The sequence below is a fragment of the Triturus cristatus genome, chromosome 12, assembly GCF_964204655.1.
Source record: "Triturus cristatus chromosome 12, aTriCri1.1, whole genome shotgun sequence".
NCBI lineage: Eukaryota > Metazoa > Chordata > Amphibia > Caudata > Salamandridae > Triturus > Triturus cristatus.
In genome coordinates this window covers 663,338,429-663,351,291 of record NC_140595.1, presented here as the reverse complement: position 1 = coordinate 663,351,291, position 12,863 = coordinate 663,338,429, and the positions used below count along the sequence as shown (strand labels likewise).

Here is a 12,863-nt window from a genome sequence, read left to right as displayed (position 1 = left end):
ATTTATCCAAACTGGTTAATAAGCCAGGAGTGAGTGAAAGGCAATCCTCTGGAAACTCCATGAAAGATCTAATTTCTATTACGCACATAATACTTCACTTTGTTTGACATATTTGTTAAAATGGAACAGTCAGATGATCCCATCTAGCGGATCCTGGCTCTGTCTTGAAAGAGAGTGTAATTATACTACAAGAAATGCTGGCCATCAAAAGAGACTCTGATGGCTTTCCGACGAAGGTGGGATTCGAACCCACGCGTGCAGAGCACAATGGATTAGCAGTCCATCGCCTTAACCACTCGGCCACCTCGTCTGCCCTACAGCCCCATCTGAAACCTTGCTTCACAAAAGGTACTGAAGTGTCAATATACTGTACCTAAAAAAGAAAAAAAAACAGCTGAGGCAAGATCTCACATTCCACGTCTTCCCCCAATTAGGGACCTACATTTCATTTTTGGGAAATTCTTACTATGTGCTAATTACAAATATTCATAAGATTCCCCTAGACTTTGTCAGAACTGTCAAGATATAATTCTATGGGGTTTTGAATAGACAGAGCATATGTTATAGGACAATTATAGAATCTATTCCGTTTGGACTGTATTTTTAATAGTCATGATAACATGCTAGCATGTGAGTCGATCTTGCACAGTGAATGATGGAGCAGTGTCTGTCATCTACTTGGTCAGCTGTAGATGGCTCACCTGGGGAGATATGAAAAGAGAGAGCTCCAGTGGCGCAATCGGTTAGCGCGCGGTACTTATACAGCAGTACTTGCACTGAGCCATGCCGAGGTTGTGAGTTCGAGCCTCACCTGGAGCAGCCGTGTTGTTTTTCATAAACCATTTCACAAATAGTAAAGTTTAAACTCAGAGTATGGACGGCCCTTGCTAGAGAGTCTTTACTTCTTATAGGATCTACGTGTCCTACTCCTCTGGGTGCCAAATATCACATATCCTACGCGATGCTCAGTTTAAACATTCCATGATGTGCCATCTTGCATTTCATGCAAACACCACATCAGTGCATTTAAAAATACATTTGTAGAATAATAAATATGATGAAAACAGTGTTCTCACATGATAACCATAAACTGAAGAGCTGCAAAAAATGCTGTATCAGCTACTTACAATAAAAGGTGACTCGAAAAAACTAGCAAAAGAAGAGCATCATCATATTAAAGGTTCTATTCACCATCTTGACTTGCACCATAGCAGCTTATGGTGCTTTTCTGCTCAGAGTATGCCTCCAATCCCACATTCATTTTTAATTTCTTTGCAATTTAAAAAACAACAATTACTGCTCGAAGTTCACTTTTCAAAACCATTCAACCTATTAAATGTATTTCTCTAACCTATGAATGTGGTCCATGTTCACTTTTCCTCATCTTCATCTCGATACTCCTTTCCCAGAAACCAGGTTCACTTCTTCATTCAACCCACCCATCCAAGGTCACCAAATCTTTGAAGCAAGTCTGCCTATTCTCCCTTTCTCTCTATGTACAAGATACCTTGTATCATTTGAATGGACAGCAGGAGAGAAGGATATTTATGGTGAGTGGGGGTGGGGTTTTGAGGAGTAACCTCATTTGCCTAAGAGCCGGGGTATCTGGGAAAAAAAGTATTTTATGGGGGAAGAATTTCACATCTCCTTGGTGAAATTTGTAGGGCCTTATAACATCCTTTCTGTGGATGCAGATTCAGTCGGAACAGAGGTCCTAGTCCTCGTTCTGCCTTTCAAAGGAACTGTAAATATGCATGGCTTATTTGGCTTTGCCCGGCAGGGTGAGAATGGCGTTTGTCAGGCGTTCGTCAGGCGATCGGAAGGGGTGAGGCAATAATTTATAATTCAATGATCTTCATGATATTTTCTTGATAATATGAAAGCAGGAAAGGGAAGCTTGGCAATAAGCAATCCTAAAGCAAGGTGTGACTCCAGGGAAGAATGACTTGAAAACAACATACAGAAAGACTCATGTAAAAAGGCCCTGATGAGGCTTGAACTCATGACCCCTGGTTTACAAGACCAGTGCTCTGCCACTGAGCTACAAGGCCAGTCTGCACACAGGATGTAAATTGCAACATGTATTCTTACTGAGGTATGAATATATCTATGATTTTGAGACTCTGTATGGAAACGTAGTTGCATATGAATGTCCACGTGCGCGCACACATTGAAAACCATGCTTAAGGCACTATTCTTGGAAGTATGAAAAACTACATTTTCATATGAGAAAATAAGAGTTTTCACATTCAAGACCATACCGATAGCTCTAGTTAGTATGTCTGCAATCAGTGACATATAGAGAACCCACTTATTAGAAGTGATCTGTCTCTGTGGGGCAGACATATGTTAACAGTCATTCATTTGAGACGGCCTAAACTTTAGGAGTAAGAGCTGCTTTCTTATCAATCTATTTATCCAAACTGGTTAATAAGCCAGGAGTGAGTGAAAGGCAATCCTCTGGAAACTCCATGAAAGATCTAATTTCTATTATGCACAAAATACTTCACTTTATTTGACATATTTGTTAAAATGGAACAGTCAGATGATCCCATCTAGCGGATCCTGGCTCTGTCTTGAAAGAGAGTGTAATTATACTACAAGAAATGCTGGCCATCAAAAGAGACTCTGATGGCTTTCTGACGAAGGTGGGATTCGAACCCACGCGTGCAGAGCACAATGGATTAGCAGTCCATCGCCTTAACCACTCGGCTACCTCGTCTGCCCTACAGCACCATCTGAAACCTTGCTTCACAAAAGGTACTGAAGTGTCAATATACTGTACCTAAAAAAGAAAAAAAACAGCTGAGGCAAGATCTCACATTCCACGTCTTCCCCCAATTAGGGACCTACATTTCATTTTTGGGAAATTCTTACTATGTGCTAATTACAAATATTCATAAGATTCCCCTAGACTTTGTCAGAACTGTCAAGATATAATTCTATGGGGTTTTGAATAGACAGAGCATATGTTATAGGACAATTATAGAATCTATTCCGTTTGAACTGTATTTTTAATAGTCATGATAACATGCTAGCATGTGAGTCGATCTTGCACAGTGAATGATGGAGCAGTGTCTGTCATCTACTTGGTCAGCTGTAGATGGCTCACCTGGGGAGATGTGAAAAGAGAGAGCTCCAGTGGCGCAATCGGTAAGCACGCGGTACTTATACAGCAGTACTTGCACTGAGCCATGCCGAGGTTGTGAGTTCAAGCCTCACCTGGAGCAGCCGTGTTGTTTTTCATAAACCATTTCACAAAAAGTAAAGTTTAAACTCAGAGTATGGACGGCCCTTGCTAGAGAGTCTTTACTTCTTATAGGATCTACGTGTCCTACTCCTCTGGGTGCCAAATATCACATATCCTACGCGATGCTCAGTTTAAACATTCCATGATGTGCCATCTTGCATTTCATGCAAACACCACATCAGTGCATTTAAAAATACATTTGTAGAATAATAAAAATGATGAAAACAGTGTTCTCACATGATAACCATAAACTGAAGAGCTGCAAAAAATGCTGTATCAGCTACTTACAATAAAAGGTGACTCGAAAAAACTAGCAAAAGAAGAGCATCATCATATTAAAGGTTCTATTGACCATCTTGAGTTGCACCATAGCAGCTTATGGTGCTTTTCTGCTCAGAGTGTGCCTCCAATCCCACATTCATTTTTAATTTCTTTGCAATTTAAAAAACAACAATTACTGCTCGAAGTTCACTTTTCAAAACCATTCAACCTATTAAATGTATTTCTCTAACCTATGAATGTGGTCCATGTTCACTTTTCCTCATCTTCATCTCGATACTCCTTTCCCAGAAACCAGGTTCACTTCTTCATTCAACCCACCCATCCAAGGTCACCAAATCTTTGAAGCAAGTCTGCCTATTCTCCCTTTCTCTCTATGTACAAGATACCTTGTATCATTTGAATGGACAGCAGGAGAGAAGGATATTTATGGTGAGTGGGGGTGGGGTTTTGAGGAGTAACCTCATTTGCCTTAGAGCCGGGGTATCTGGGAAAAAAAGTATTTTATGGGGGAAGAATTTCACATCTCCTTGGTGAAATTTGTAGGGCCTTATAACATCCTTTCTGTGGGTGCAGATTCAGTCGGAACAGAGGTCCTAGTCCTCGCTCTGCCTTTCAAAGGAACTGTAAATATGCATGGCTTATTTGGCTTTGCCCGGCAGGGTGAGAATGGCGTTTGTCAGGCGTTCATCAGGCGATCGGAAGGGGTGAGGCAATAATTTATAATTCAATGATCTTCATGATATTTTCTTGATAATATGAAAGCAGGAAAGGGAAGCTTGGCAATAAGCAATCCTAAAGCAAGGTGTGACTCCAGGGAAGAATGACTTGAAAACAACATACAGAAAGACTCATGTAAAAAGGCCCTGATGAGGCTTGAACTCATGACCCCTGGTTTACAAGACCAGTGCTCTGCCACTGAGCTACAAGGCCAGTCTGCACGCAGGATGTAAATTGCAACATGTATTCTTACTGAGGTATGAATATATCTATGATTTTGAGACTCTGTATAGAAACGTAGTTGCATATGAATGTCCACGTGCGCGCACACATTGAAGACCATGCTTAAGGCACTTTTCTTGGAAGTATGAAAAACTACATTTTCATATGAGAAAATAAGAGTTTTCCCATTCAAGACCATACTGATAGCTCTAGTTAGTATGTCTGCAATCAGTGACATATAGAGAACCCACTTATTAGAAGTGATCTGTCTCTGTGGGGCAGACATATGTTAACAGTCATTCATTTGAGACGGCCTAAACTTTAGGAGTAAGAGCTGCTTTCTTATCAATCTATTTATCCAAACTGGTTAATAAGCCAGGAGTGAGTGAAAGGCAATCCTCTGGAAACTCCATGAAAGATCTAATTTCTATTACGCACAAAATACTTCGCTTTATTTGACATATTTGTTAAAATGGAACAGTCAGATGATCCCATCTAGCGGATCGTGGCTCTGTCTTGAAAGAGAGTGTAATTATTACAAGAAATGCTGGCCATCAAAAGAGACTCTGATGGCTTTCCGACGAAGGTGTGTTTCGAACCCACGCGTGCAGAGCACAATGGATTAGCAGTCCATCGCCTTAACCACTCGGCCACCTCGTCTGCCCTACAGCACATTCTGAAACCTTGCTTCACAAAAGGTACTGAAGTGTCAATATACTGTACCTAAAAAAGAAAAAAAACAGCTGAGGCAAGATCTCACATTCCACGTCTTCCCCCAATTAGGGACCTACATTTCATTTTTGGGAAATTCTTACTATGTGCTAATTACAAATATTCATAAGATTCCCCTAGACTTTGTCAGAACTGTCAAGATATAATTCTATGGGGTTTTGAATAGACAGAGCATATGTTATAGGACAATTATAGAATCTATTCCATTTGGACTGTATTTTTAATAGTCATGATAACATGCTAGCATGTGAGTCGATCTTGCACAGTGAATGATGGAGCAGTGTCTGTCATCTACTTGGTCAGCTGTAGATGGCTCACCTGGGGAGATGTGAAAAGAGAGAGCTCCAGTGGCGCAATCGGTTAGCGCGCGGTACTTATACAGCAGTACTTGCACTGAGCCATGCCGAGGTTGTGAGTTCGAGCCTCACCTGGAGCAGCCGTGTTGTTTTTCATAAACCATTTCACAAAAAGTAAAGTTTAAACTCAGAGTATGGACTGCCCTTGCTAGAGAGTCTTTACTTCTTATAGGATCTACGTGTCCTACTCCTCTGGGTGCCAAATATCACATATCCTACGCGATGCTCAGTTTAAACATTCCATGATGTGCCATCTTGCATTTCATGCAAACACCACATCAGTGCATTTAAAAATACATTTGTAGAATAATAAATATGATGAAAACAGTGCTCGAAGTTCACTTTTCAAAACCATTCAACCTATTAAATGTATTTCTCTAACCTATGAATGTGGTCCATGTTCACTTTTCCTCATCTTCATCTCGATACTCCTTTCCCAGAAACCAGGTTCACTTCTTCATTCAACCCACCCATCCAAGGTCACCAAATCTTTGAAGCACAAGTCTGCCTATTCTCCCTTTCTCTCTATGTACAAGATACCTTGTATCATTTGAATGGACAGCAGGAGAGAAGGATATTTATGGTGAGTGGGGGAGGGGTTTTGAGGAGTAACCTCATTTGCCTAAGAGCCGGGATATCTGGGAAAAAAAGTGTTTTATGGGGGAAGAATTTCACATCTCCTTGGTGAAATTTGTAGGGCCTTATAACATCCTTTCTGTGGATGCAGATTCAGTCGGAACAGAGGTCCTAGTCCTCGCTCTGCCTTTCAAAGGAACTGTAAATATGGAAGGCTTATTTGGCTATGCCCGGCAGGGTGAGAATGGCGTTTGTCAGGCGTTCGTCAGGCGATCGGAAGGGGTGAGGTAATAATTTATAATTCAATGATCTTCATGATATTTTCTTGATAATATGAAAGCAGGAAAGGGAAGCTTGGCAATAAGCAATCCTAAAGCAAGGTGTGACTCCAGGGAAGAATGACTTGAAAACAACATACAGAAAGACTCATGTAAAAAGGCCCTGATGAGGCTTGAACTCATGACCCCTGGTTTACAAGACCAGTGCTCTGCCACTGAGCTACAAGGCCAGTCTGCACGCAGGATGTAAATTGCAACATGTATTCTTACTGAGGTATGAATATATCTATGATTTTGAGACTCTGTATGGAAACGTAGTTGCATATGAATGTCCATGTGCGCGCACACATTGAAAACCATGCTTAAGGCACTATTCTTGGAAGTATGAAAAACTACATTTTCATATGAGAAAATAAGAGTTTTCACATTCAAGACCATACCGATAGCTCTAGTTAGTATGTCTGCAATCAGTGACATATAGAGAACCCACTTATTAGAAGTGATCTGTCTCTGTGGGGCAGACATATGTTAACAGTCATTCATTTGAGACGGCCTAAACTTTAGGAGTAAGAGCTGCTTTCTTATCAATCTATTTATCCAAACTGGTTAATAAGCCAGGAGTGAGTGAAAGGCAATCCTCTGGAAACTCCATGAAAGATCTAATTTCTATTACGCACAAAATACTTCACTTTATTTGACATATTTGTTAAAATGGAACAGTCAGATGATCCCATCTAGCGGATCCTGGCTCTGTCTTGAAAGAGAGTGTAATTATACTACAAGAAATGCTGGCCATCAAAAGAGACTCTGATGGCTTTCCGACGAAGGTGGGATTCGAACCCACGCGTGCAGAGCACAATGGATTAGCAGTCCATCGCCTTAACCACTCGGCCACCTCGTCTGCCCTACAGCCCCATCTGAAACCTTGCTTCACAAAAGGTACTGAAGTGTCAATATACTGTACCTAAAAAAGAAAAAAAACAGCTGAGGCAAGATCTCACATTCCACGTCTTCCCCCAATTAGGGACCTACATTTCATTTTTGGGAAATTCTTACTATGTGCTAATTACAAATATTCATAAGATTCCCCTAGACTTTGTCAGAACTGTCAAGATATAATTCTATGGGGTTTTGAATAGACAGAGCATATGTTATAGGACAATTATAGAATCTATTCCGTTTGGACTGTATTTTTAATAGTCATGATAACATGCTAGCATGTGAGTCGATCTTCCACAGTGAATGATGGAGCAGTGTCTGTCATCTACTTGGTCAGCTGTAGATGGCTCACCTGGGGAGATGTGAAAAGAGAGAGCTCCAGTGGCGCAATCGGTTAGCGCGCGGTACTTATACAGCAGTACTTGCACTGAGCCATGCCGAGGTTGTGAGTTCGAGCCTCACCTGGAGCAGCCGTGTTGTTTTTCATAAACCATTTCATAAAAAGTAAAGTTTAAACTCAGAGTATGGACGGCCCTTGCTAGAGAGTCTTTACTTCTTATAGGATCTACGTGTCCTACTCCTCTGGGTGCCAAATATCACATATCCTACGCGATGCTCAGTTTAAACTTTCCATGATGTGCCATCTTGCATTTCATGCAAACACCACATCAGTGCATTTAAAAATACATTTGTAGAATAATAAATATGATGAAAACAGTGTTCTCACATGATAACCATAAACTGAAGAGCTGCAAAAAATGCAGTATCAGCTACTTACAATAAAAGGTGACTCGAAAAAACTAGCAAAAGAAGAGCATCATCATATTAAAGGTTCTATTCACCATCTTGAGTTGCACCATAGCAGCTTATGGTGCTTTTCTGCTCAGAGTGTGCCTCCAATCCCACATTCATTTTTAATTTATTTGCAATTTAAAAAACAACAATTACTGCTCGAAGTTCACTTTTCAAAACCATTCAACCTATTAAATGTATTTCTCTAACCTATGAATGTGGTCCATGTTCACTTTTCCTCATCTTCATCTCGATACTCCTTTCCCAGAAACCAGGTTCACTTCTTCATTCAACCCACCCATCCAAGGTCACCAAATCTTTGAAGCAAGTCTGCCTATTCTCCCTTTCTCTCTATGTACAAGATACCTTGTATCATTTGAATGGACAGCAGGAGAGAAGGATATTTATGGTGAGTGGGGGTGGGGTTTTGAGGAGTAACCTCATTTGCCTAAGAGCCGGGGTATCTGGGAAAAAAAGTATTTTATGGGGGAAGAATTTCACATCTCCTTGGTGAAATTTGTAGGGCCTTATAACATCCTTTCTGTGGATGCAGATTCAGTCGGAACAGAGGTCCTAGTCCTCGCTCTGCCTTTCAAAGGAACTGTAAATATGCATGGCTTATTTGGCTTTGCCCGGCAGGGTGAGAATGGCGTTTGTCAGGCGTTCGTCAGGCGATCGGAAGGGGTGAGGCAATAATTTATAATTCAATGATCTTCATGATATTTTCTTGATAATATGAAAGCAGGAAAGGGAAGCTTGGCAATAAGCAATCCTAAAGCAAGGTGTGACTCCAGGGAAGAATGACTTGAAAACAACATACAGAAAGACTCATGTAAAAAGGCCCTGATGAGGCTTGAACTCATGACCCCTGGTTTACAAGACCAGTGCTCTGCCACTGAGCTACAAGGCCAGTCTGCACGCAGGATGTAAATTGCAACATGTATTCTTACTGAGGTATGAATATATCTATGATTTTGAGACTCTGTATGGAAACGTAGTTGCATATGAATGTCCACGTGCGCGCACACATTGAAGACCATGCTTAAGGCACTTTTCTTGGAAGTATGAAAAACTACATTTTCATATGAGAAAATAAGAGTTTTCACATTCAAGACCATACCGATAGCTCTAGTTAGTATGTCTGCAATCAGTGACATATAGAGAACCCACTTATTAGAAGTGATCTGTCTCTGTGGGGCAGACATATGTTAACAGTCATTCATTTGAGACGGCCTAAACTTTAGGAGTAAGAGCTGCTTTCTTATCAATCTATTTATCCAAACTGGTTAATAAGCCAGGAGTGAGTGAAAGGCAATCCTCTGGAAACTCCATGAAAGATCTAATTTCTATTACGCACAAAATACTTCACTTTATTTGACATATTTGTTAAAATGGAACAGTCAGATGATCCCATCTAGCGGATCCTGGCTCTGTCTTGAAAGAGAGTGTAATTATACTACAAGAAATGCTGGCCATCAAAAGAGACTCTGATGGCTTTCCGACGAAGGTGGGATTCGAACCCACGCGTGCAGAGCACAATGGATTAGCAGTCCATCGCCTTAACCACTCGGCCACGTCGTCTGCCCTACAGCCCCATCTGAAACCTTGCTTCACAAAAGGTACTGAAGTGTCAATATACTGTACCTAAAAAAGAAAAAAAACAGCTGAGGCAAGATCTCACATTCCACGTCTTCCCCCAATTAGGGACCTACATTTCATTTTTGGGAAATTCTTACTATGTGCTAATTACAAATATTCATAAGATTCCCCTAGACTTTGTCAGAACTGTCAAGATATAATTCTATGGGGTTTTGAATAGACAGAGCATATGTTATAGGACAATTATAGAATCTATTCCGTTTGGACTGTATTTTTAATAGTCATGATAACATGCTAGCATGTGAGTCGATCTTGCACAGTGAATGATGGAGCAGTGTCTGTCATCTACTTGGTCAGCTGTAGATGGCTCACCTGGGGAGATGTGAAAAGGGAGAGCTCCAGTGGCGCAATCGGTTAGCGCGCGGTACTTATACAGCAGTACTTGCACTGAGCCATGCCGAGGTTGTGAGTTCGAGCCTCACCTGGAGCAGCCGTGTTGTTTTTCATAAACCATTTCACAAAAAGTAAAGTTTAAACTCAGAGTATGGACGGCCCTTGCTAGAGAGTCTTTACTTCTTATAGGATCTACGTGTCCTACTCCTCTGGGTGCCAAATATCACATATCCTACGCGATGCTCAGTTTAAACATTCCATGATGTGCCATCTTGCATTTCATGCAAACACCACATCAGTGCATTTAAAAATACATTTGTAGAATAATAAATATGATGAAAACAGTGTTCTCACATGATAACCATAAACTGAAGAGCTGCAAAAAATGCTGTATCAGCTACTTACAATAAAAGGTGACTCGAAAAAACTAGCAAAAGAAGAGCATCATCATATTAAAGGTTCTATTCACCATCTTGAGTTGCACCATAGCAGCTTATGGTGCTTTTCTGCTCAGAGTGTGCCTCCAATCCCACATTCATTTTTAATTTATTTGCAATTTAAAAAACAACAATTACTGCTCGAAGTTCACTTTTCAAAACCATTCAACCTATTAAATGTATTTCTCTAACCTATGAATGTGGTCCATGTTCACTTTTCCTCATCTTCATCTCGATACTCCTTTCACAGAAACCAGGTTCACTTCTTCATTCAACCCACCCATCCAAGGTCACCAAATCTTTGAAGCACAAGTCTGCCTATTCTCCCTTTCTCTCTATGTACAAGATACCTTGTATCATTTGAATGGACAGCAGGAGAGAAGGATATTTATGGTGAGTGGGGGAGGGGTTTTGAGGAGTAACCTCATTTGCCTAAGAGCCGGGGTATCTGGGAAAAAAAGTATTTTATGGGGGAAGAATTTCACATCTCCTTGGTGAAATTTGTAGGGCCTTATAACATCCTTTCTGTGGATGCAGATTCAGTCGGAACAGAGGTCCTAGTCCTCGCTCTGCCTTTCAAAGGAACTGTAAATATGGAAGGCTTATTTGGCTTTGCCCGGCAGGGTGAGAATGGCGTTTGTCAGGCGTTCGTCAGGCGATCGGAAGGGGTGAGGCAATAATTTATAATTCAATGATCTTCATGATATTTTCTTGATAATATGAAAGCAGGAAAGGGAAGCTTGGCAATAAGCAATCCTAAAGCAAGGTGTGACTCCAGGGAAGAATGACTTGAAAACAACATACAGAAAGACTCATGTAAAAAGGCCCTGATGAGGCTTGAACTCATGACCCCTGGTTTACAAGACCAGTGCTCTGCCACTGAGCTACAAGGCCAGTCTGCACGCAGGATGTAAATTGCAACATGTATTCTTACTGAGGTATGAATATATCTATGATTTTGAGACTCTGTATGGAAACGTAGTTGCATATGAATGTCCACGTGCGCGCACACATTGAAGACCATGCTTAAGGCACTTTTCTTGGAAGTATGAAAAACTACATTTTCATATGAGAAAATAAGAGTTTTCACATTCAAGACCATACCGATAGCTCTAGTTAGTATGTCTGCAATCAGTGACATATAGAGAACCCACTTATTAGAAGTGATCTGTCTCTGTGGGGCAGACATATGTTAACAGTCATTCATTTGAGACGGCCTAAACTTTAGGAGTAAGAGCTGCTTTCTTATCAATCTATTTATCCAAACTGGTTAATAAGCCAGGAGTGAGTGAAAGGCAATCCTCTGGAAACTCCATGAAAGATCTAATTTCTATTACGCACAAAATACTTCACTTTATTTGACATATTTGTTAAAATGGAACAGTCAGATGATCCCATCTAGCGGATCCTGGCTCTGTCTTGAAAGAGAGTGTAATTATACTACAAGAAATGCTGGCCATCAAAAGAGACTCTGATGGCTTTCTACGAAGGTGGGATTCGAACCCACGCGTGCAGAGCACAATGGATTAGCAGTCCATCGCCTTAACCACTCGGCCACCTCGTCTGCCCTACAGCCCCATCTGAAACCTTGCTTCACAAAAGGTACTGAAGTGTCAATATACTGTACCTAAAAAAGAAAAAAAACAGCTGAGGCAAGATCTCACATTCCACGTCTTCCCCCAATTAGGGACCTACATTTCATTTTTGGGAAATTCTTACTATGTGCTAATTACAAATATTCATAAGATTCCCCTAGACTTTGTCAGAACTGTCAAGATATAATTCTATGGGGTTTTGAATAGACAGAGCATATGTTATAGGACAATTATAGAATCTATTCCGTTTGGACTGTATTTTTAATAGTCATGATAACATGCTAGCATGTGAGTCGATCTTGCACAGTGAATGATGGAGCAGTGTCTGTCATCTACTTGGTCAGCTGTAGATGGCTCACCTGGGGAGATGTGAAAAGGGAGAGCTCCAGTGGCGCAATCGGTTAGCGCGCGGTACTTATACAGCAGTACTTGCACTGAGCCATGCCGAGGTTGTGAGTTCGAGCCTCACCTGGAGCAGCTGTGTTGTTTTTCATAAACCATTTCACAAAAAGTAAAGTTTAAACTCAGAGTATGGACGGCCCTTGCTAGAGAGTCTTTACTTCTTATAGGATCTACGTGTCCTACTCCTCTGGGTGCCAAATATCACATATCCTACGCGATGCTCAGTTTAAACATTCCATGATGTGCCATCTTGCATTTCATGCAAACACCACATCAGTGCATTTAAAAATACA

At 40.9% G+C, this 12,863-nt stretch overlaps 13 non-coding genes across 13 annotated transcripts; 5 read left to right on the top strand and 8 right to left on the bottom strand.

Moving 5' to 3' along the window:
- Positions 1 to 228: 228 nt before the first annotated feature.
- Positions 229 to 310, bottom strand: TRNAS-GCU (transfer RNA serine (anticodon GCU)). Its single transcript has one exon. It is a non-coding gene; the product is annotated as a tRNA-Ser (tRNA).
- Positions 311 to 724: 414 nt separating this feature from the next.
- Positions 725 to 819, top strand: TRNAI-UAU (transfer RNA isoleucine (anticodon UAU)). The gene is made up of 2 exons: positions 725 to 762; positions 784 to 819. It is a non-coding gene; the product is annotated as a tRNA-Ile (tRNA).
- Positions 820 to 1,979: 1,160 nt separating this feature from the next.
- Positions 1,980 to 2,051, bottom strand: TRNAT-UGU (transfer RNA threonine (anticodon UGU)). The gene has a single exon. It is a non-coding gene; the product is annotated as a tRNA-Thr (tRNA).
- A 589-nt stretch (positions 2,052 to 2,640) lies between these two features.
- Positions 2,641 to 2,722, bottom strand: TRNAS-GCU (transfer RNA serine (anticodon GCU)). The gene has a single exon. It is a non-coding gene; the product is annotated as a tRNA-Ser (tRNA).
- Positions 2,723 to 4,390: 1,668 nt separating this feature from the next.
- On the bottom strand, positions 4,391 to 4,462 carry TRNAT-UGU (transfer RNA threonine (anticodon UGU)). Its single transcript has one exon. It is a non-coding gene; the product is annotated as a tRNA-Thr (tRNA).
- Positions 4,463 to 5,544: 1,082 nt separating this feature from the next.
- Positions 5,545 to 5,639, top strand: TRNAI-UAU (transfer RNA isoleucine (anticodon UAU)). Its single transcript has 2 exons — positions 5,545 to 5,582; positions 5,604 to 5,639. It is a non-coding gene; the product is annotated as a tRNA-Ile (tRNA).
- Positions 5,640 to 6,571: 932 nt separating this feature from the next.
- On the bottom strand, positions 6,572 to 6,643 carry TRNAT-UGU (transfer RNA threonine (anticodon UGU)). The gene has a single exon. It is a non-coding gene; the product is annotated as a tRNA-Thr (tRNA).
- Positions 6,644 to 7,232: 589 nt separating this feature from the next.
- Positions 7,233 to 7,314, bottom strand: TRNAS-GCU (transfer RNA serine (anticodon GCU)). Its single transcript has one exon. It is a non-coding gene; the product is annotated as a tRNA-Ser (tRNA).
- Positions 7,315 to 7,727: 413 nt separating this feature from the next.
- On the top strand, positions 7,728 to 7,822 carry TRNAI-UAU (transfer RNA isoleucine (anticodon UAU)). Its single transcript has 2 exons — positions 7,728 to 7,765; positions 7,787 to 7,822. It is a non-coding gene; the product is annotated as a tRNA-Ile (tRNA).
- A 1,160-nt stretch (positions 7,823 to 8,982) lies between these two features.
- TRNAT-UGU (transfer RNA threonine (anticodon UGU)) lies at positions 8,983 to 9,054 on the bottom strand. Its single transcript has one exon. It is a non-coding gene; the product is annotated as a tRNA-Thr (tRNA).
- Positions 9,055 to 10,138: 1,084 nt separating this feature from the next.
- On the top strand, positions 10,139 to 10,233 carry TRNAI-UAU (transfer RNA isoleucine (anticodon UAU)). The gene is made up of 2 exons: positions 10,139 to 10,176; positions 10,198 to 10,233. It is a non-coding gene; the product is annotated as a tRNA-Ile (tRNA).
- A 1,162-nt stretch (positions 10,234 to 11,395) lies between these two features.
- Positions 11,396 to 11,467, bottom strand: TRNAT-UGU (transfer RNA threonine (anticodon UGU)). The gene has a single exon. It is a non-coding gene; the product is annotated as a tRNA-Thr (tRNA).
- Positions 11,468 to 12,550: 1,083 nt separating this feature from the next.
- TRNAI-UAU (transfer RNA isoleucine (anticodon UAU)) lies at positions 12,551 to 12,645 on the top strand. Its single transcript has 2 exons — positions 12,551 to 12,588; positions 12,610 to 12,645. It is a non-coding gene; the product is annotated as a tRNA-Ile (tRNA).
- Positions 12,646 to 12,863: the final 218 nt, after the last annotated feature.